The sequence below is a fragment of the Ixodes scapularis genome, unplaced genomic scaffold (genome assembly GCF_016920785.2).
Source record: "Ixodes scapularis isolate PalLabHiFi unplaced genomic scaffold, ASM1692078v2 PGA_scaffold0__279_contigs__length_252992795, whole genome shotgun sequence".
Lineage (NCBI taxonomy): Eukaryota > Metazoa > Arthropoda > Arachnida > Ixodida > Ixodidae > Ixodes > Ixodes scapularis.
This window is the reverse complement of record NW_024609835.1, coordinates 65,960,073-65,983,415: the sequence shown is the minus strand read 5'-3', so window position 1 is coordinate 65,983,415 and position 23,343 is coordinate 65,960,073. Positions and strand designations below refer to the sequence as shown.

The window sequence follows — 23,343 nt, the reverse complement described above, 5'->3', positions numbered from 1 at the left end:
TAAATAAATTACCCATTACTGTTTCGAAAAGGCAACGAGTACGTTACTACGTTACCAAAAAAGTAACGCGTTACCGGTAACGCCGTTACTTGTAACGCGTAACCGCCAAGGCTGCAGAAAGGACAAGGTGTTACCGCTTGTCATGCCTTGTGGTCATGAGGGTAGGAAGAATATCATACCTTAACTCGAAGACGCTGTGTGTATTTAATCAATTAATAAATACACTTCAGCAGACCCACACTCTGCTGATCTCGCTGACAGTGCGGAAACCGGATCGAAGTAATTGTAGGTCCCGAGAGACTTGTGCGCCTGCACCGGGTCGGCCGTCAACTCGTTTTGCGAAAAAAAAAAAAAAAAAAAAACATTAACAAATAAACGACGACGTGAGCCATCGATGTCGGTAGAAGAAACTTCACGTCGGAACTCCAGCATGCAGGCCTTGCTTACGGCGCACGGATCGTCGAGGGCAACGACGTTCACGCACAGTTTGTCTCGATACCGCTGCCGTTCAGGCTCGGGTAGCGAGCTAAAATAGTCGGGCATAACATACGACATACGTTGGCAGAAAATACGACGCACAAATAAAGCTACGTCTCTACAATGTCAACAACGAGCCCACGCCATAGAAGGCAATTGCGAAAACATGGAGAGCCTGGCTGCTTTTGCCCACATAGCTGCTGTGCATGCGCGGTCTTCCGGCCGTGTTAGTAAACAGAGCCGCGCCGCGTGTCGGTCTATAGGCTGTATAAACATACTCACTACCCATCTTTTTCTAATCATTAGATTCCACGCAATATTATGAATGCACTACTAGTCATAGAGTTATAATTAGTAATTTCTCCAAGAAAGATCACAGTTTCTGTTCATTGCACCGTAAAAAACAACGCTGTAACTCACGATTTAAAGACTATTTGGGATATTTCAGCGCAGGTGTCCCGTGACTTTTCAATAAGCCTTAGGTTCAACTGCTTCGTGTTCTGCAAAAAGCTCACATATATTTTTAGCAGTGCTCCTTTCGAAACAATTACTGCTCATATTTCACCTTCAGGCTAGATTTTTTAATGCCTTGGCATTAGAACGTTTCTTTTAACAAAAACTCGGCGGAGTCTTCAGTTTGTCAGTGCCGGGGAGAAATGGAGAAGGAGGGAAAGAGGCTGATGCGTGCGACACTGCCATTGGTCCGAAGCGATGGCGTCAGCACGCGTCAACCTTTCCCTATCCGCTTGGCGCTGACAAACTGACAAGCACCGCCGGGCTTAAGTCAAAACGAGCCCTTTCGCTTTCGTCAAAGTCACGCGCACAGCTGGCACGGAGCCAGAGAGGAGGAGGCGCCGCGCAACACCCCCTATACTCCGTGTCACTAATTGTGTGCAGTGCGAGCGCTGGGAAGGCGCGACAGGAGAGGGGGCAGTGGAGGGCGAGGGGAAAAAGGGAGAGTACTAGGAACGTTAGAGAAGAAAGGAGGTTTCTCTCCTCGGTCCCCAGCTTTCTTGGTGCTTGCCTGTCTCCCCTCGGCTGGCGTTGCCTTCGCCTGTACTGCACGCAACTAGTGACACGGGGTATAAGTAACATAACAAAGTCGTACTGCTGAATGAGATGGAGTCATCAGAGAAGGTCAACGGTGGACACATATTGGAAATGAGTGCTGCTTCAGCGCTCGGCTTCGAGTCAAGTTCGAGCCGAACGTTGACGCAATCGTCGCGTTCAACCTGGCCCAGCGTTGGCCTTCTCCGATTTCGCCATCTCCTCCAGCACTGCGACTTTGTTATTTAGGATGTGTTGCACCGCAGCGCGGCGGAATGCGGGCGTGCTCAGTTGCCGCTCAGCCGTCGCCGGTTGTTCTTCGCTCCGGGTTTGTGTAGTAGTAGCGCGTCGGCTGTGATGTGTGTATGTAGTTAAAACGATGGGTGCTGTTCCCTCCACAAATGATATGGATCTGGTTCTTTCCACGAGTGATATGGTTGACCGTATCCAAGGGCATCGACGTACTCTAACAGAGTACAGAAAAGGGGTGAAAAGAATTACAGGAAGATCTATTAGGGGATTTTTAGAGAATCCGTTAGCATGACCGTTGGAAAGCGTTACACACGTCTCCCTTTGGGAAACGGTAACACTGTCTCCTCAACAAGGCCAAAAAGAGGCAGCAAAAATAGAGGAAGGAAAAGAGAAAGCCAAAACAGTAAAGTAAAGGGATCAGCGTTAGGATTTCCCAAATGGAGATGTGTGGGGCGTTTCCAAGGGTCATGCTAACAAATTTCCTAAGAATTCACCAATGGATATGCCTGTCACTTGTTTTTACTATTGATTAGGTCTAATTTCTGTTCGCCGAGTCCTGCGAATAGTGTAATATTATGAAGTTTCTCGATGAGTTTCCTTTCTCTTCTTCAGCTAACACGTGCCCACGCTCGATCGAGGTATCAAATGAAATAAAATAAAACTCATAATTATTATTCGACAAAACCTCCGCATCCCATCACACAACTTCCGAGGAAGATTATATCGGTCGCAGACTGTGTCCGCGAAAATCACGCAATATACCCGAAATCGATTGCAATTGCCCACTATTCCATTTTCGCCCTAACACAGCAATAAAATTTCTCTCAGGTTCGTTAGATTAATGTTAGCTCGGTAGACCAAGTGTACCCAGAACATGCTGCTAATAATATATGACTCCGAGTTCAGCATTGCCTTTTTGGCGTTTTTTTTTTATATTCGTTTTCAGGTTGTTAGTCGTGGTGGCGCACACAGACGGGAGACATGTGGCCGCGCAAACACGATGACCACAAACTTTATTTACTCGGACGTAGAACTTGTAAGAAGCAAGCACGTGGGCCGCCGCTTTATGAGTATAGCCGCAGCGCATTTGTGTACAGTAAGTTCGCCGGCGAGGCGTGCATCCAATCGATGCGGCCAGGCGGCGATTGGCCACGAGGCCCGTGCACGCGCAGAGCGCCTTGGGCGCCCGTCTATAAGAGCCCGTCCCTCTCGCGGGGCTCCCACGCCACCCTCCGGAGAAGCCGCTCTTCGCTCTACTCGCCCGAGCATCCAGGAGAAGCGCCTTCTCGGTGAGTGTCCAGGACTGCCGGCGACGTCCGCCCCTTCTTGACTTTGATTAGAGTGACTAAGCATATGTAGTTACTCCAACTTTGATCGGCACGCAGCGACCTGTGAAAAAACTTGTCACGGAGAAAGTTGCATAAGCACACAAAAAAGTAAATAAAAACAAACTAACGAGGGAGCGAGTGAGCTGGTGAAGATCGAGCGTATAGTGACTGTACCCGCAACTGCGGTTTTACTACATGACGACACAAACACTTTTGAGACTTCTCTGTGTTTGTTTCGTCGTGTACTAAAGAACAAATGCACACACACACTTTTGCGTAAATTTTATTATGTTTAACAACAAGTGTCGCTACATAACGTAAACAAATACATTAGTGAAACCGGATCCTATACGGATAATTTTCTTTTTTATATCGTGTCGAAATTAGCTATATCACAGCTGGATCATATGTTGGTAAAAACAAGGTATTTCAAAAAGCAACTAATTTTCTTTGCTTTTTTATTATTCCGAGGTTATATGTCTTTCAATCCCTGGGAACAGTTTAGGGTTTTGAAGTATGCTGACGTGGCGAGCTAAATTTCTTCTCTCGTCGATTATTATATAATCGGGAGTTTGGTCGCAGCCGCGACGCCGCGGTCCGCTGCAGCCAATCGAGCAACTCCCAAAAGTGCATCGTCACGATGCCTTTGCTCGCTTGCTATAACCGACTCGACCAATCACGCAAAGTGTAGTTATTGTTAGCGATGTAGTTGGAAAAGGAAATAGAGGGCAATCGTGGGTGTGTCCGCTCATTGGCCCGTCTGTGAATGCTCTGCGATCCCTTTTTTTCCGTGCGTGATCGACTTAACCGGTGATAGTACACCGAGGAAGCCGTGGCATCTCCTCCTCTTCCTTAGTTTCTACCCGTATAGCACGAAGATACTGAGGGCTGCAGCAGCGAGAACTCGAGAAGAAACGTCTTGCTTAGAATCCCATTGTTCGTTGCTAAGAGACATCATGCCTTCTTCGGATAATACCGAGGAGGCCTCTCGTGAAATGGTCACAGAGTGATGCTTTCCGGCGGGTCACTCCGGCAAATTGACGAACGTTGTGTGGCCGAGGTGTAGACGCTTTTAAGCGACTGCGTATGGGCGCCACCATGAGCGACCCTCACTTTTTGCTTTCCCTTTATTCGGTTTACTTCGCTCCATCATTACCGCAGCGGGACAGGCTGTTGCCATTTTAGGTCCGACTGCGTTGTCTTTAGGATTGACCTTTTGTGGACGCTCATCAAAGCCCGCTTCGGTGGCTCGGTATTTCGGTAACACAGGTGGAAGGCCAGCAATGGCAGCTGTAATCTGGCGCATGCTTAAAGTGTCTATAGCGTCATCTCTTTGGACCGAGCAGCAATCCGTTTATATAATCTTTTCTCAATTCCGACGTCGGTGAAGCTTTTAGACAGTAACTCCTGACAAGCTCGTTAATGGTCTGTATTTTGGAAGTTTGATACAGATACGTTACCGCGGTCAATGCAAATCTGTATAACGGTACCTCTGACGTCCCGTTGGTATGGTGCACAGTTTACTGGACTGAGATTCGTGGATCCACGACACTGAAAGTGTAAGCGCCTTATTCGGAATCAGCGAGTTTGTCGGTGGATGGCATTTCACCCTGTACCGAACAATTTGATGCGAGGAGAGACCTTCTGGAAAAAGAGAAAAGTATATAGAATCTACCAAAATTCCAAAGTAAGTTAATGGCATTTTAACGCAAATGTGAAGCTTCTCTTCCGAACCTGGAGATGATCGAAAATCAATAGAGCGATTGTTGCAGAACAAATATTAAGAATAGTTGCTCCGTTTTCATGGCAATGACATAGGTTATTTGGCAGCAGCAACGGCAAGGAGCTAGCACGCTTACAATCCGTCATTTTGCAGGTTTGTTCTAATTTCTCACGTTAAATACATCAAGCGTTGTCACCGTTGCTGCTGCCACAGCTGTTAAAAATTACGCTTGCCTGCTTTGTCTGTTTGTTTTTGAGTGATCCCCTATGACGAAGGAAATCTCAAAAATACTAAATAAACCTAAAGACGAACTTCGCCAGGAATGGAAGGCGTTTAGGGAGACACTGGAACGAGGTATTAAGAGTGACATACGTGACTTGCGGAATGATGTTAAAGAGGCAAACGATAGTGTGAATTTTCAAAACCGCGAGTTTCAGGATATGCACGAAAAGTTTGAGAGAGTATTTAAAGAAACCCCTCAGTTAAAGAAAGAGAACGGAAATCTCTCGCAAAAGTGCGATTAACTGAAAACGTGCTTGAGGAACTGCCAGGATCGGCTCGCGGACGCCTGATCAGTACTCAAGGAACACCAATCTGGAAATCAAAGGAGTCCTCAAGCATGATGCGGAAGTACTTTCAGATGTGGTTCGAAAGCTGGGAGAATCATTGGCGAACCAATTACTCGAGTGGATATTGCCATCTGTCATTGTGCATCGACGCGGGACCTTGAGACAACAAACGTTATCCTACAGCTTGTAAACCGCAGCAAGCTCAACGCTAGCTATGCTTTAGAAAGCAAAAAAAAAAAAAAAAAAGCGCCTTACAAACTTGTATGTAGGCCTCGACACAAATACGCCGATATTTGTGAACGAGCATCTTTGCCCGTCCTTAAAACGTATTCTTGGCAAAGCGATTGCTAAGAAGCGACAGTCGAACTGGAAACATGTCTGGGTGAGCAATGAAAAAAATATTTGCTCGTCAAGCCGATGGTTTCCCACTCGTTCCAATCAAAAATAAAGCTGACATCGAGAAGCTCTGTTAGCTTATTTACTCCGTCTATTTGTGTTTCTTTTTCTTTTATTTGCAATGAAATACAGGGAGTTAGTTTTGCCTGTAGACCTTGGTCACTACTTGTCATCGAAATATAACGCTCTAATCTATCACCTAAATGCCTGTTCCGTTACAAATAAACATGACAGTGTCATATAACATTTAGATAAGTGCTGTGTTTCTTTTGACATAATAATGGTTACGGAAACCTGGTATCAGCATCAAGCTGACAGGCTTATTCTATTCGGTTATAATCATTTCTATTTGAACCGAACAGATAAACGTTGGGGTGGTGTTTCTATTGACGTAAAATGTTCTACTAAATGTGAATTTCTACATGCGTTTTCTCAAATATCAAGCGATTATGAGATACTAAGCCTAAAATGTGGTAATACTACATTTTTACTGTTCTTTACCACCCCCCTTCGGCAGATTTTGGAAATTTCGTTTCTTTTCTTGAGCGCCTCTTAGACTATGTATCAATAAATAACTATCACCTTGTTTTAGGTGGTGATTTGATTGTTAACATATTAGATGACCCTTTCTATTCAAATTCTCTCAGTAGTACACTCAACTCTAACGGCTTTGTAAATGTAATTCATCTGCTACTAGAATCACCCAAACCACGTCAAACGCAATTAATCTTTTGATTACGAACTTTACAGCCAAAGTTAAGGTGTCTGGCACTATAAGCTTTAGTATCAGTGACCACATTCCCATTTTCTTGTTGATGCAAAATTATGAAACACCTAAAAAAGTTACAAAAACTACCGCCACTTTCCGCAAAATGTCCGATGACTGCCTCCTGGCATTTAGGAATGCAGTTGTTTACTGTGACCAGAGCTCTGTTTATTCTAACTTAAACGTCGAGGATTCTTATAATACCTTCTGGGACGTGTTTAAAGAACTTTATAATTTGCATTTTTCGTCGAAAACCGTAACCGTAAGTAAAAAGATAAAGAAACCCTGGTTGACCGCCCTACACAGTAAAATGATGCATAAAAAGACCGCCTATACAAAGCTTTCCTAAAAACAAGGGACCCAAACAAACTCTCATATTCTAAGAAATTTAGGAATAATCTAACTTCTGAGCTTAGAAAAGCAAAATTTTCATACGATAAGCAAATGTCCCATTATGTCACTCTATCGATGAATTAAATATAGGCGGTCAAGTTATATCAGATGAAAGTCTGACGGAATGTTTAACACTAACTTTTCTGTTCAACAACCCATTGCTTATAATATTAGTTCCCTTTCATTTGTAAGGCATAATAACGATACTTTTTTTCTAAATCCATTTGAAGAAATTGAGATATGTAATATATTCTTAGGACTAAAAACACACTAAAAACAAAAGTAGTGACGTTGATAAATTACCAATAAAGCCGGTTAGATAGGTAATAGATTTAATCGCCCAATGCTTAGATCACATATATAATTTGGCATTATCAACTGCCCAATTTCTAGCAAACATGAAGTTAGCTAAAGTTTCTGCTATATATAAAGGAGGCGATAAGAACGTCCCGAACAACTACAGGCATATATCAGTATTACCTATCTTCTCTAAGGCACCTGAAAAAAATTATACTCACACGCCTAAATTCGTTTTTCACAAAACATTCCATACTAACGAACTCTCAATTTAGTTTTGGACAAGGTAAATCCACTGAAGCAGCTTTATTACTTCAAAAAGAAATTATATTGCAAAATATTGAAAATAGGCTTCTTCCGTTAGGTGCATACTTCAGTAAAGCGTTCGATGTTCTAAATCACCACATTCTTCGTCCAAAATCATACAAGTATGGTGCCCGCAGGGTACCCCTAGCTTTACTTAAATCAGATCTACAATGTAGGAAACAATGAGTAGTAATTGACGGTCATTACTCTTCCTTTCATAATGTTATTGCTTTTGTACCAGAAGGAAGCATACTTGGGCCTCTTCTATTCAATGTATACATAAATAATATGGCATCGATCAGCAAGTTCAGTTTGATATTCATGCAGATGATATGAATCTCTTTGTTTCTGGTACTGATGCTGATATCTAAAGCGAACAATGCCCTAATTAAATTTGCTATGTGGTCGAAAGTTAATGGTTAATGTTATTAAAGTTAATAAAGTTGAAGACACAAAACATTAAAGCCATTTTATTTAAATCTACCAATAAACTAGTTCTGCCTAAAAATAAAATCAAACTTTGTTCCGAGTACCGAGTTTAGAGTGTGGGATTGCCATGTTAACTATCTGATTGCAAACTTTCCCGTGTTGTTGTCAATATTGCCCGCTGTCGTAATGTTTTATCAATCAGTATTAAGTTAAAACTTTACCACGCACTATTTGAGACCAATTTAAGTTATTGTCACCTTATATGGACAACTAAGAAAAACCTTCAAAATCTACTATTATTGTAAAAAAGAAAGTGTTACGTTATATTGCGGTTGTCTCATATACAGACAATACAGACTTATCATTTCCTAGATATCAAATACTTCCCGTAGAATGCGTATACAATTATCGTTTACTCTGTACCCTTCGTTTATTATCACCAACATTCATAGATGTTTTTATATTTTATTTCTGAATTTGGGGGGAGAAACATGAAAGTCATACAGTCATGTCTCGTTAGTATGGACGCCTCCGTTCCCCAGAAAAATCGTCCATAATAACGAATCAAGGTCAAAAACACAAACATTAGGTAATAATTGTTAAAAAAATGAAAGCCGTTTACAAATCCCTGTAACGCCGAATTGGAGCGCAGCTGTTGAGGAGGAGTAGAGAAGGGTACTGAGGGGGGTCACGTCACCTACGGGTAGTCACGTGACCCCCCCCCCCCCCCCCCCCCGGTTACGCCGACGCCGCTCAGGCTGGAAACGGGCCCCTAAGAGCTGCGCTCTGAAAAGCATTGTTTATTTCGCAAAGAACGAGGAGATATGAGTTTGCACTGACGCTTTCGATCCCACTTTAGTGTCCAAAAAGCGCAACACTTCGGCCACTTGAAGTGCACGTTCTCCGTCCCCCTCCTGCTCAAGGTAGGTGATCGCTGTCTCCAAGCCACGGCGAGCTTCACATCGAGTAACGGTTGGTCTCTCTTCTTCATCGTCTGTTTCTGTCGGCGCAAAGTTTTCGACAAGTTGATGGCCCTGTTGAGCGGATTCACCGACAAGTTCCATGATCTGCTCGTCGCTCATAGGCTCCCAGCTGTTAGTCTCTTCGTCTATATCCAAGAATGCCGATGCCTCTTCATCTGGGTTTTTCTCCCCGAGTTGTCGAAGAGCTTCACGAAGGGCCGCGAGCGGAAGTTCATCCATCGGATCCTCCACCTCCACAGCAGAGCTGTTAACAAGAATACCTGCGTGACGCCAGCAGTTCACAATGGTTTGAGGCCTCACCGCGTTCCACGCCCTCTTCAGCTTTTGAAGGCACCACCTCAAGTCAACAGTTTGCGGTTCGTTGTCTTCCGCGCAAGCGATGTAGTGCCGCACAAGTTCACCTCTGTAGTGTGCCTTAACCGCGCGAATAATTCCTGCGTCCAAGGGCTGTATTTTGGCAGTCATGTTGGGTGGAAAGAACTTCAAGGTAAGGTTTTCATAGTCCGCACGAACAGAATTGCATGATGCGTTATCAACCAACAAAACAGCCCTCCTCTTCTCAGCCTTCAAGAAGCGGTCGAATTTTGCCAAGATTTCAAATATCTTTCTTGTCATCCATGCTTTCTTGTTGCAGTTGTAAGAGCAATACATGTTCCGGTCAAATGTCTTTCCAAAACATCGTGGTCGGTCCGCTTTTGCCACGACAATGGGCTTCCACTTGTGGGTGCCGCGCGCGTTGCACAAGAATCCCACCGTGATTCTTTCTTTGCTTCGCTTGTTTCCAGCCACAGGTTTGGATGCCAGAGTCGAAGATGGGCCCAACTTGTGAAAAAAGCTAGTCTCGTCGAAGTTGTAAATATCATCTGGAGAATACTGAGCAAGAAATTTCGCAAGCTGTTTCCGAGCACTGGCAACGGCCGCTGTATCCACGCTTCCACTCTCTCAATGAATACGGTGGCTTGAAATTCCATGCCTTCTCTTAAACCTGCTGAGCCAACCCCTTGAGTAGTTCAGGTCATGAATGTCTGCATAAAGACGTGAAGATTGCAGACATTAAAATAAAACCACTGAAGAGAGAACAGTTATTTTAACGTAGATGCGTAATTGCACAAGAACGAGCAACTATAAAAATCATTAGAAGAAACAACATTTTTGGGGAGGAATGCGTAACATTTGGCAAAACATTTTCAAACTCAGTGCTTAAAAAGATACGCTCAGAACTCACTTACCCATCGTTGTGCCGAACTCCTTCGCCTTTTCTTGCAGCATCTCGTCGCTGACGGCGGCCCCTCTGGAGCGCATTTCCGCAAACCAGATGTTGACGGCCTCCTCCAACTTCTCAAACTTTGGGGGTCACTGCCGGCAGGAACTGGAGCTGGCTGTGGGAACGCTCATCTATTTCTTTGATTCTTTTAGAATTGAGTGGTCTGTCGATTTTCCGACATCAACGCCAAGGTTTTTTCCACTCCACTCTTTCACGTACTGAACAGACGCTGAAGGCGTTTCAATTTTGAATTTGCATATCTCCTTTTTCAGCTGAGCAGAAAGCTCTGTCTGTTTACGCTTAACACCTGTCATCGTCTCCACCTCCGAAATGACCGGAGAAGCGTCCAGCCTTGCCTCTTGCCTCTTATGCACAACGAATGTGATTCATCACGTATGCCAACCCAGAAGGAGATGGCATACGTTTACGCTTGAAAGACAAGAAAAAAAACAAAAAAAAAAAAAACGACCACCTTCAGGCGCGCAGGTCTTATCTCAAGGGCGGAGGACAATAGTGAATTCCGGGTACAAACTGTGACCTCTACGATTCACTAACCTTTTCTTCTGTCGGGTATGTGGACTCGCCTTCAAAGTAACCAGGCGGGGAACAAAAAGGCAATGGTGAATTCTGAGTAGTACACACTGGGGTCACTAATATTTTTTTTCGTGGACACGTGTCCATATTAACGAGACAAAAATGCCTGTATTGTCCCGTTTCGTCCCCAAAATAGCCGTCCATAGTCCGGACTGCGGGTTTCTGTATTAACGGGACAGAATTGCATGGCGGGAGACCGGTCGCCGAAAATTTCGTCCATATTGTGGGGTGTCCCGATTAACGGGGTCCATATTAACGAGGCATGACTGTATAAACACACGCCGTGTAAACACTTGGCTTTTTCCTCGGTGCCGCACAAATTACAACCTCCAGTCATTGCATTACAAAGTACCGTACGTGTTAAATAAATGTTCCACGAACAACAGAAGCATCTACACAATTGGCAAAAAAGACCTACGTACCTACTGCTTTAACAATCGATGACTAATTTTGGTTTTCTGCGAGCTCAGTGTTATGTGACTGTTTTATTTTTCTTACCTTCCTGATAAAGTCTTTCATATGTTTGTTGTCCGAGCTGCTAGGGAACCCAGACCCAGTCAAGCTGTTTTTAGCAGCTTTTTGTCTAGGGACACCTCCTGTACTTCTGGAAAAATAAAGCTTCTTGTATTGTATTGTATAGATGTCACTTCGTGGTTCCGAGGCGGAAATCCATTCCGACGATAAAATTTAACTGTAAAATCAACAGTCTGGATAGAGACGTTTTTATTTTAATTTTACCACGAGTCTCAACAGGCATCAACTCAATATCTCTGCTTCTTCTTTTTTTTTTTGTGTGTATGTGTGTCTGTGTGCGTGACCTTAATGTTTAGTCAAGGCATAGCCTCCGGCCCTCCGTATACTCACAAAGGCTGCAGTTCGACGACGGAGCCATAAAGTGCCCGGTCGCAGACTTGGAGCGCGAGAATCTGGTAGCACAGAGCATCAAAAGGCCATTTCTTGAGGAACCTGGACATCAGCGCACAGCTTTTGCAGCGGCGAGGACCCGAAACACATTTGTTCACTCGGGAAAAGTGTGTTTCGGCGTCTTGCCGCAGCGGGGCGCCAGTCACGTGACTCTCCTCTCATCCCTTGTCTGCCGCTTTACATTTCCCCTTCGGCGGACGCTTCTCGTGGCGGTCTGCCAGGCTTTGTCAATATGGAGGAGAAAATGGTGAGGGTTAGATTAAAAAAAACAAAAACATTCATTTTTTTTTTCTTTAACAATGCCGAAGGAACAGAGAGTCCGTTTTCTTTTTTCAACCGATGGCCACGAAGGCGTATATTTCTGAGAAATTTGGAGCGTCTGCTCCCCGGAAAGCCCCTGGGAAAGCCAATAGCTGCAATCTAAGGGCAGGCAAAAACCAAGGCTCATAAAATGCTTTAACCTAAAAAAAAAAAAATCTGCATGCGCTGTGACATTGAGCATGGTAAAACGTCATGCTCAATGCCACAGCACAGACAGTTTTTTTGTGTTTTTTTTTATGTTTATACATATTACGACCCCGTCATTCGTCCGTCCGTAGATAACAGCGATTGACCCTCGCAAGGGCCTGGCGGGGAAGCAGACGCTCCAGGTTTCTTAGAGTGTACTTTGAAAGGGACCGAAAGAGTGTAATCGGCCGAGGAGCATGCAAAACAACAATTCCTGCGGTCAGTAAAAAAATAAACGTAGCCTACATGTAGTAATAATAAAAAAGAAAAAAGAAACAGGTGTGTGTTTTTGCGGGGGAGAGCGCCTCGAGAACGCATTGAGAACTTGTATAATACCATCGACGCTCCATATGCATTGACGTTTTCAACGCATCTTTTATCGCGTTCAGGCTTTTCCTTAATACTCTATAATTGTTGCTCCCCTTTTTGCTATACTATGTGTATTGTGCATCATTAGGAAGGTGAAAAGTGTTCATGAGCACAAATATGTTTCGCCCACAATGTTCTAAAAAATAAAATAGATAGCTGTAGCACGGTCGTGAAATGAGTTAGGGATGGTGCCGTCACATACCTCAGCACGGACGTGCGACGTAGTTAATTCTCATAGCCGTCGTGTTTGGCGTCGCGGATGCCACTGACGACCGCCACTAGTGCTCAGTGATACGTGAAGTAAGTGGGTAAGCCCGGTGGAAGTTTTTAAAACCATCCAACATCACGCGTAGCAGCTGGATACTGCCCCCAATGCGGGATTTAGCACATAACGCGAGTAAAGTTTGAAAACAAGTCTTTCCAGCAGACAACACAAAAGATTCTGCCCTCGTTGCGCGATTCTTGGCGGGACGCCAGGGCTGCCTTCTTCGTTCTCTTCGTGCAGCACGGCCGACGGGAAGTCCCGACTTCCCTCTCCTCAAATCAAGAAAGCGAGATTTTTTTTTTTTTCATTCTTCGTGCGCGCGGCGGCGAAAACCGACGAGGTCGAAATCGCTGCAAAGTGTCGTCCCTAAAGCTATCGCTTTCAAAATAAACAAATGAATGAATGAATGAATGAATGAATGAATGAAAAGCGCCGATGGGAGAGCGCGCGAGATGAGAGCGGCGAGACACAAGAGCGCGCGCCATTAAAAGCTTTTATTAAATGCATTAAAAAAATTGACCTAAAGATATTATTGGCGCAGGGGCAGTAAGTAGCATGAAACATGCTCGGTGCCACAGCGCAGATGGCAGTCCTTGAGTCTGAAGAGTTTTCCACCTGGCTCGCTCTGTCGATAGCCGGGATCGGCTTTTCGCGTGTTCTGCGGAGAAGTTGGCGGGCAGGCATTTTATTTTTGTTTTAAATTCGGTGCTGGGCCGCGGTCTCTCTACTCATAAATCATATGAAAGACACGCACACTTAGTGTAGATATACGATGAGAGAGTTATCTGTGGCTACGCCTAAAGCATGTTCGAAGCACGCTTGCTCCATACATATGTGTTAGCCGCGCCCAAGACAGAATTAAATAATTCCGCTTAGCGTACATGTGTTCGATGGAACTTCATGATGATACGTACAACTCGCGTGCTTTAAGTGAGTGTTTGTGCCGAGCAATAGACGTACTTTCAACGTTTTAGTTTTTGGAGCAGTTTTCGACGCACAGGATTGTGCGCTCACGGTGTTAACGCGGGTGCTAACTATGTACTCTCCGCTCCCTCCTTTTTTTTTTTTCATATTCCCCTCTCTTCCCCATCTCGGAACAGCAAACCGAGGCAAGCCGCCTTGGTTAATCTCTCCGTTTTCTTCTATTGCCTCCTGTCTCCTTCTATTCCTATAAACACCTTACAAAATTACGCCCTTTTACGGTCGATATGAAAATACTGCGAAGTGGCGTGCGTAAAAAAAAAAAAAAAAAAACACCATAAACATGGCAAGTCTATCAATTGTATACAGTCTATTGGAAGTTAGTAGGGTGAGGTGGGGCAAAATGAGACAAACAATTTTCATTTCATTGGTAATTTTTTTTTTTTAATTTTGCTTTAATATTTAAAGAACATAGCATGCGGATATTTCTAGATGTCCTGACTCTATTCTCGGTAAATATTACTTAACTGGAGCACCTCACAACGCAAGTCCCACTCGAATGTGCCGCGAAAGGGGGAGTTGTCTAACCACGGTGTCGAAACATTAAACAAGACTAGAATATCTGAAAGCCACGAAATGTTTCATTTGGCCCCGCCCTGTGGCGCCAAATGAAACAACTTAGTGGGGTGCAATAAGACACACTTCAAAAACCTGATATGCATTCAGTTTTTGCAATAAAAACACTTGAAACACACTGTGCGAGCTAGAACGCATTCTTCATGAGCCCACTCCTTGCATTTCATGCACTCGACCCAGACTGAATGCGGGGCTGCTTGGCTACAAAGTTCTTTGCATACCAGGTACTGTCAGTTTCTTGTGGTGCGCATCGGACGGTCTGCAGAATGCTCAGACACTAATAATCTTTCTCTTCAAATTCACGTTTTTCTTTCTTTTCTTTTTTTTTTTGGGGGGGGGGGGGGGGATGGGGGGAGGGGAGGGGGCAGTGGAACACCGGTTTTTGGTTGCCTTTGCCAACATCAGCTTTGCCTTGTGTGGAGACGACGTTAGAACAGTGCTGCCCTCCGACCTGCTTCTGCCCTTTTCCTATCCTACGTTATGTTCGGAAGGTATGTCCCTGAAACTTGAAACGTAGGAAAGAACGCGCCTTCTGTAGCCCAGCCGTTTTTTACGGCTAAGCTGTTTATGGCTAGGGTTCCGTAGATTTTTCCTCTGCTGTGACTTTACGCTCGCACCGCCGCACGTGGACGCCTTCCTCCTATAAAAGATTTGAAGTAAATAACAAAAAAAAATAAAAGCGCTGACGAACGCGCGTGCAAAAGGCTATTTGTTTGAGTTCAAGAACAGTTACTGGTGCAGACGCCGGCACGCGCGGCACGTGGAACACCATTCCCTGCATTCTCCTTGATGATTGGGTAATTTAGCAATAGGTCTATTCAGTAGATTAGACCATTTTCAAGACCAGAAACTCTCAGGCAGAAAATAAAGGTTTCTCAAAGACTTGCCGCTTTGTGGCCTGCGTTGGTCATGTCTACGCTCGCACCGCCCTTTCTTTGTCGTCGCCCCAAGCGCTTGCATGCCGTGTTTCCTTTCCTTCCACTCTCCCAAGGTGGCGGTCCCGTCGCGCGTGTCTAGTTCCCTCCGGCTCCTCGGGGCGGGTCTGTGTCGTCTGCTAAACAACTTCGCTGGTCATCCGTCTTACAAAGTGGAATAGCTCATAATTTTTTATCTTTTTTTTTTGTTTGCAGAGTTGTTGCTTTTCACATTTTCTGAATCGTTTGGCTCGCCCCCTGAAGCGCATCCTTTGGCACGTTAAGAAATGTGGCAGCGGTTCAAAGGGAGTGACGCTGCTGCTTGACACTTTCAAGAGCTTTGTTCATGTCACTTCCGCGCTATGAAGCCCTTGTTGTCTTTCTCTTGTACGTTCGGACCATAGCCACCGGGAGAGAGTGGAGAAAGTAAATGTATTATTGAATCATCAAGTCGGTCGCCGATAAAGAATATGGCTCAGGAGCAATCAGACGACTCGTGCGTCATTGACATGCGCGGCGTCATTGACATGCGCGTCATAGAAGGCCAGTTTGTAGCGTTTGGCCCCGCGCGTATCCCGTTACGTAAATAATTATTTAGTTAAGAAAATCGCCACAGAACGCTCAAATTTGGTCCGCATGGAGATAATGAAGCATACCAATTAAAGCTTACCTTGGCAGAATAGTCGGTGCCAACTGGGGTGCACGTATCGAAGCGAAACATCGCGCTGGTTTCGCTTCGGGGGTAAATACGTCAACCTCGACTCCACTTTTCTTTTCTTCTCCGGAACACTCTTTTGCCGACAGCTCTGATTGTTTACACACAAGTAGAGGTCACAACTCCTATCAGGTAAAATTTTAACGTACTCCGATTGCTAGTCTAGATGGATTGCGCTAAGCCCGAACTGTCGCATTTTGCCACGCGCCTCCTTTTACCCCACCTTACCTACTATATCAGTTATAGACTTGTCAGCTTGTTGGTGTTTTGTTGCGCACGCCAATCTGCTCTATTTTCAGACAAAGAGTAAGAGGGCGTAATTTCTGAAGGGTTTTATAAGCATGCAGATTAACTACTAGCAACATGGGACATTATTGTCTCCGTGTTAACTGTGCGACACTGTTACGCTAACACACTAACGCTCTTTTCGCCTTTTAATTTGAAGAGGGGTTTAGCTACCGCTTGGTTTAGTGCCCCCGGATGAACGCGCTCCACCACACAGTACTTTTGCGACGGCCTTTAATAAAGTAATTCTCTTGTTTCTTTGTTTAGACAGAGGTGAGTTCGTCAGTCGCATTGAACGTCCAGTGTTTCCGCTGTCACTTTAAGCTCGGTAACCTATGCGGAGCACAAGTTCGTCTGCTTCTTTTGCAGGGGGTTGTGGTGACGTCAGAACGCCGAGCTCTGATTGCTTTGATCGAAGGATAGTGGGTAGACCTCAAGGCAGCTTGCTTTGAGGTCAACTCACTATGCTACAATCAAAGCCAATCAGAAATCGGCGTCGTTCTCACGTCACTGGAACCCCTGTGCAAGAAGAAGACGACTTGCCCTCCGCATAGAGAAGGTGCATATTTTTAAAACCTAGTGATATTTTAATTTCATAAGGTACGTTTAACCTAAAGCTTTGTAACTATTAGTATAGGTATACATGCTTCATATCTTGTAGACATTCCGTTGTATGTTTCAACTTTTTGCTATTAGTTGTAACCTTTAAAAGATAGGTTGGACCGACATACCGGATTTGGATCGCTACATACAAAAATAAAGTGTCTGAGACGCTTGATGCAACCTCGGAGAGCGCGTTCTTCAGACGCGCTCTCCGAGTCTAGCGTCTCACGCCTTTAGACACTTTATTTTTGCATGACACGACAATTCTGACCTAAAGGAAGCTTGCGTTGAGGTCTACCAACTACCATTTAATCAGAGCAAGTCAGAGCTCATCGGTAATCTGGCAATACCACGACCCCCGCAAAAGAAGCAGACGAACTTGCGCTTAGCATAGGTAAGCATCGAAAGGAGGGTGGAACCTCGTGACGTTATAGACTACATACCACATCACAATGTCTTCATCACGGGTAGATGAGACATTTCGAGTGCGAGTTCTCCCGACCTTCTACCCTTAACAGCAATATTCTCGGTTGCCGGCTATAAAAGTGACAGCCAGCACAGAGGACCTCGTCGGGCACTTCTTGAAATATGAAAACAAAGACACGTCTTCGCCAAGCATGTGGGGCCTCTAAATATTGAGGATATGTCGACCATTTATAAAGTGGCACCCCGATACACACGTTTGCAAGTGTGGAATGGTGCCGTTCGTGTCTCGATGTAAAATACACAATATTCCTGGACTGAGCAGGGACGGGGGAAGGGGGGTTGCTGCATAAATTCATGAATCAATATATTTTTTTTTGTAAATTTGAATATTTGTTATTAATATGTACCAACTATTGAGCTGCACTATTGAACCTATAAGATTCTTTAAAACAAATGGATATTTCTACTAAAAGATCTGGAGACGCGTGCACAAACTCTCGCCTGCTCCCGTCGTTATCCTGATCTATGGTTATTAAGAGAGTGACTAAAAGCGTTCAAATAAGGCCTTACAATACCCCCAGACAAATGAATCAATCCAGCCTACACAAACACCTCTCCTACGCGTTGCAATATTGACGAGCACAAATCCTAACTTCGCACACATATCGCGGCTTTGCCATCAATTGACAGGTGTTTGTTTCTATGCAAGGAATTCACCGCCCATTGTGGTAAACCCCTGATCCTTTCTGGACTCTTTTTTCAACTGTCGTTTCTCGTATGTTTTTTTTTTCTTCATTCTCAGACGCGTAATGTTTTTAAAGTATTATTTTCCGAAGAAAGATATATTTTCTTATTGTTGCGCGCTGTTAAAGAACGAATAAATCTACTGGAAGTTACTGGGGCAGAAGACATTGTGACGTCCTTGTGCTAATAATTCCCGGCCAATCCTGTGAATATACAAGATGTCACAAAAGAGAATTTACACGTTTTTTGTTTGTTTGTTTGTTTTTTTACCGCGAAAATAAACTAGGCATCACCGAACGCTGATTCTGCTCTCAAAGGTAGCGCTAGAGGTCACAACCAGATGCCAAAGTTTCAGCCCGATCCGATAACTTAATCAAAAGTTATAAGTGATTTTCTGAAAATTTCAACGGGGAAATGGCGGCCGACGGAGTTTTCGAATGCATGGGGCTGGCACCAGAAACCGAAAACAGGCAAAAATTTTTCCGTTCAAATTCTCAGACAATCATGAATAACTTTTAAATAAGGTATCGGATCGGGCTGAAACATTGGCATTTGGTTGTGACCTCTAGCGGTACCTTTGGGCGGAGAATGAGCGTTGGGCAATGCCTAGTTTATTTTTGCGGTAAAAAAAAGAAAAAAAAAAACTAAATTTTTTCTTTGTGACACCCTGTAGAACAACGTGCAAAAAAAAAAAAACCACCCGTAATTGCGTCGTAGCCAATACCCCCCCCCCCCTCCTAAAAAAAACCAAAAAAACAACAACTTCCGATGGATGAGTGAATGGATGGTAATGTAACGGGCGGCAGCTTGCGCCACCTAATCTAACATCTCGTTATGCATTCTTTTTTTTTTATTTGTTTAAATTCTGTTTTAACACAACCCTCTCTCCTCTAAAGTGTTTCCATTACTTATTTTTATATGTATTTTCACTCTTCCCAAGATCTTTTCAACCGATCTTCCAATCTCCTCTTAGTTAACGCAATTATTTCCCTATCTATTTGTCTATCCATATCCGGGAAACCCCAGTGCCCCTCCAAATCCCTAGTCATCCCCCAAAGAAGGTGGGACGAAGCCCCGTGCACCTTAAAATTACATGTTCTATAGTTCCCCTTTCGCGGTTGCATACGTCGCATAGAGTGTGTATTTCCTGGACTTTAGCCCTACATGTTTTCGTTCTTAGCACCCCCATTCTAGTTTCAAACGGCCGATGAGCCCCCCCAACAAATTATCCTACAACTGTTCGTTCTTTATTTTTTGTTTTTGGGCCCTATATATTGTTAAAGATGCCCCCGCATTTTATCTTCCCATAATTTCATCGCAGTTTCCTTTACTCCCTTTTCTACTGATATGCTCCGATCGGCCCCATCTCGTCGAACGTATTTTGATGTTAGCTGGCGGGTTTGGTTTGTCAACGTAGTCTTTAGAGTTTTGATATACTATAGAAACTTGTACACTTTCCCTGCCCACCATGTGTCCTCAATTGCAGCGAGACTTTCTTCAAAGTTTACTTTACTGATCGCTTTTCTACTTTCAAAAGATTCCCCACCCATATCCCCCTGTACTCCCTCATTTGGTGTATTCCTATGTGCCCCCAATGCCAACCTACCCACACTCCTTTGCTTTATCTCTAAACCTGCCTGGATTTCTGACCTTACACACAATACCGCATTCCCAAATGGCAGTCCTGGCGTGCACTATGACTCCCTTCCATACACCCGTAATGATTTCATATCTACTATAGTTCCATAGTGCCCTGTGTTTCATAATAGTTGAATCTCGCTCCCCTTCTTGATTACAGTATCTTCATGGTCTTTTAAATACTTTCTTCTTTCACTTAACCATACTTCCAAATATTTCTACTTTTCTACGTGTTCCATCACTGTGTCCTGTATTTCCAGGGATTCCCCCTTCTCGTCGTTGAAAACTATTATACCCAACTTGCACCTACTAAATTTTAGTTTTAGACTGTCCCCTTCGCTGCTGAAAATCCTAATCAGTTCCTGTATTATCCCACAATTTTCTGATACGAGTTCAATGTCATCGGCATACATTAACCCCGGCAATGCTTGATTTACTTTATGTCCTTCCTCTATGTAAGTCAGGTCAAAGCCTAGGCTGCACTGCTCTAATCCTTTTTCCAGCTCACTGAGGTATATCATAAAAAGCAGGGGAGACAATGAACAACCCTGTCTAAGTCCTCTTCTTATTGCTGCTGGTCGTGTAGTTTCGGCTTCCCATGTCATAACCACCCTATCATCCGTATATACCCGGGCACTGACACGTCAAAACCATTTCTTTTTTTATTATCCGAAACGATTGAAAGCGATGCCTGGACATTATCCTCAAATTCAAAACTTAAAAATTCAATGTTTAAAACAAAATTAAATTGCCGAATTTGAAGTTCCTACGCGATCCGCGCCAGTGCAGTGACTTTAAATATTGAGCCGTCCTGAGAATCAAACTTTAAAATTTAATACTTCTGAAGCAGGAAAAAAACGAAAAAAACTAAAAATGTTGAATTTTAACTTTTCGCGCGATCCGCGCCAGTTCAGTGACGTCAAATATTGAGCCGTACTTTGAGTCAAGTTTCTCTGACGCCTCTGAACCGACGCCACCTGAAGTGTCGTGTTCGCCGGCGTCCCGCGAACAATCGGTTTCTTCCGTGCGTGCCGCCTACCGCTGCGAGCAGTCGAAGCTTGACTTTCGAGTTTGAAGTTATTTTAGGGCCCTTTCAGCGATCTTAAATTTTTTGAAACGGTGCGAGGTCGAGAAGAACGCGCAGTGGACTTCTGTGAGCGACGTGAGGGGCCACGTCGCGCTGGTTCTGCGTGAAAGAATGCCCCGGCGTAGTGGGCCGACGGATTCACAACCAAAACTGCGACACACAGGCGCCAAACCCACTTGTTTTGCCCGTTTGACGATTTCGTTTTCGAAGTCCGAGACGTCGTCGGGCACCTAAAAAAGACCACTTCGTCCGATCATACATGCGTCGAGCGCCGCCATGTTTTCCGAGGGAGGATAAAAAGCCAGGAGCCGACATCACTCCATACTGCGATTTTCGGTATTTCAAAAAGATGGGCCGTAGTGCGTTCGCAATTGCGCTAAAAAATGTTTTACAAATGCCGTTATTAAATGTTATAAAAAGATCGCTTAGAAAGCGTCTAAATGTTATAATGTTTGACGTCACAAATCAAAAGAAGAGAGGATGTAAAAAGCAGGAGGGAAGAGCGCAAAAAAAAAAAAAAATGACCGCATCTCCACGTGGTAAGTCCCGTGAATGATGTTGATTGGGGCGAAGCTTTGGTGGTGCTGATGACACTGATTTTATTGTTCATAGGTAGTGCTGATGGTGCTGATTTTTTTTTATTGCACATAGGTAGTGCTGAGCTCCGGTCTGCGTTTTGACTTCATTATTACAGCTTAATGGTCGGTGAAATGCAGAGCCAGTGGTTCTTCTAGCGGATCCATCCTGAAGTTCGCAAACACACTTGACCGCAGCGCCCTTTCCTGTATAGACGTTGAGTGGCCACATGCAACGTTTCATCCATGACATCCCCAGCTTTTGAGTTACTACCACATCTCAGAGCCCCCACCTCGTCCCGCAGTTGTGGCCGAGTGGTTAAGGCGATGGACAGGAAATTCATTGGGGTCTCCTCGCACAGGTTCGAATCCTATCGACTGCGCAAACCATTTTTTCTTTTTCTTTGAAAAGACAGATGGGATGGCAATCGATGTCAGCACGGACGCTGGACAAGGCTAGACCCTAAGGCGCTTCGCCCCTAATAAAAAAAAAAAAGGCGCGCGCGCTCCTCGGTAATTATTTTTAGCGTTGTGGTATTTTTTTGCGTGTCTATAAATACAATTTGTACAATTTTAGAAAAAAAAAAAAAAAAACAGAGATCTTTGGGGTGTTAGTGCCTCTTTAACCATGGTTTCCCCCTAGCCCATATCCCTTCAGTTGGTCCCAGAGGTTTTGCTGATTCACACTTTCATATGCGTCTTTGATATACAAAAATGCTACCCCCAATGGCCTTTGCCTTGTCATTGCTATCTCTATGCACTGAGTGATTACGCATAAGTTATCGTATAGTCATCTATCCCTCCTGGGTAGATTTCGAGCAATTTGAAGATATCAGTAGAATTTCCTGCCAGCCCCGGCAAAACATGATTTTTTTTTAAGATGTACACAACACTTGAGAGCGGGAAAGACAGGAGACAAGATATTATATGTGCACACATAAGAACGGAGAACGCCGGACACAACCGGACGCAAGCAAACGAATAAGTGTAAACTGGACTTCGCCCCAGATATAAACATCAAGCTGAATCAGCGGAAGCTTAAAAAGTAACATTTACCATTATAATGCAATTAAATGCAAAGGGGCAAGCGAGCTGGACACGAATGACGAAAACAATCTTTGGAGAAGGGGAACAAAGGGACAAAGGACAGACACAAACCTCCAAACACAGCTAGGTGACTGGTGAGCGACCGAAAAAATCCGCCTGGTCGCTCAGCAGTCACCTAGCTGTGTTTGGAGGTTTGTGTCTGTCCTTTGTTCCTTTGTTCCCCTTCTCCAGGGATCATTTTAGTCATTCGTGTCCAGCTCGCTTGCCCCTTTGTATTTAATTGCATTATAATTATAACATTAAATTGCAAGCTTCACCCTTTGGTGTTAGACTGGTGGCAACTGATAAAACCCGTTTGCTCTACTGACATCTAACCCCTGGTTAGCTCAGTTGGTAGAGCGCTCCACATGTAATGGAGAGGTCCCGGGTTCGATAACCGGACCAGGCGGATTTTTTCGGTCGCTCACCAGTCACCTAGCTGTGTTTGGAGATTTGTGTCTGTCCTTTGTCCCTTCGTTCCCCTTCTCCAGGGATTATTTTCGTCATTCGTAACTTTTACCAATTGCATCTTGTGAGGAAATAAGAACCCACTTACCCAATGTGCGCCGATAGTTCATGTCAACAACGGCCAAATTTCAGCAGCGGGGAGCAAGTTGCCGACGTAGGAGTTGGCACCTGTTCAATTTTCTCCATTTTTTTAAATTTTTTGCTGTGAAGAAAATAGAAAGACCTGCGTAAAGGTTACAGTGAGGGCTTTGTAAATTACCGCGCTTTTTATGTGTCACCGTATAGAGGTTACACGTCGGTTGCCATTCGAGTAATATTTAGATTGGCTTTCTGGCTTTACATTTGGACATTGTAAC

General features: G+C 44.2%; 1 protein-coding gene across 1 annotated transcript in view; it reads left to right on the top strand.

Moving 5' to 3' along the window:
- Nucleotides 1-2,994: 2,994 nt before the first annotated feature.
- The window catches only part of LOC8032040, a 55,919-nt gene continuing 35,570 nt past the window's right edge, over nucleotides 2,995-23,343 (top strand). Inside the window, exon 1 of the mRNA XM_042286128.1 lies at nucleotides 2,995-3,065. The gene's annotated coding sequence lies outside the window, so the exon portion shown is untranslated. The remainder of the gene's footprint in view (nucleotides 3,066-23,343) is intronic.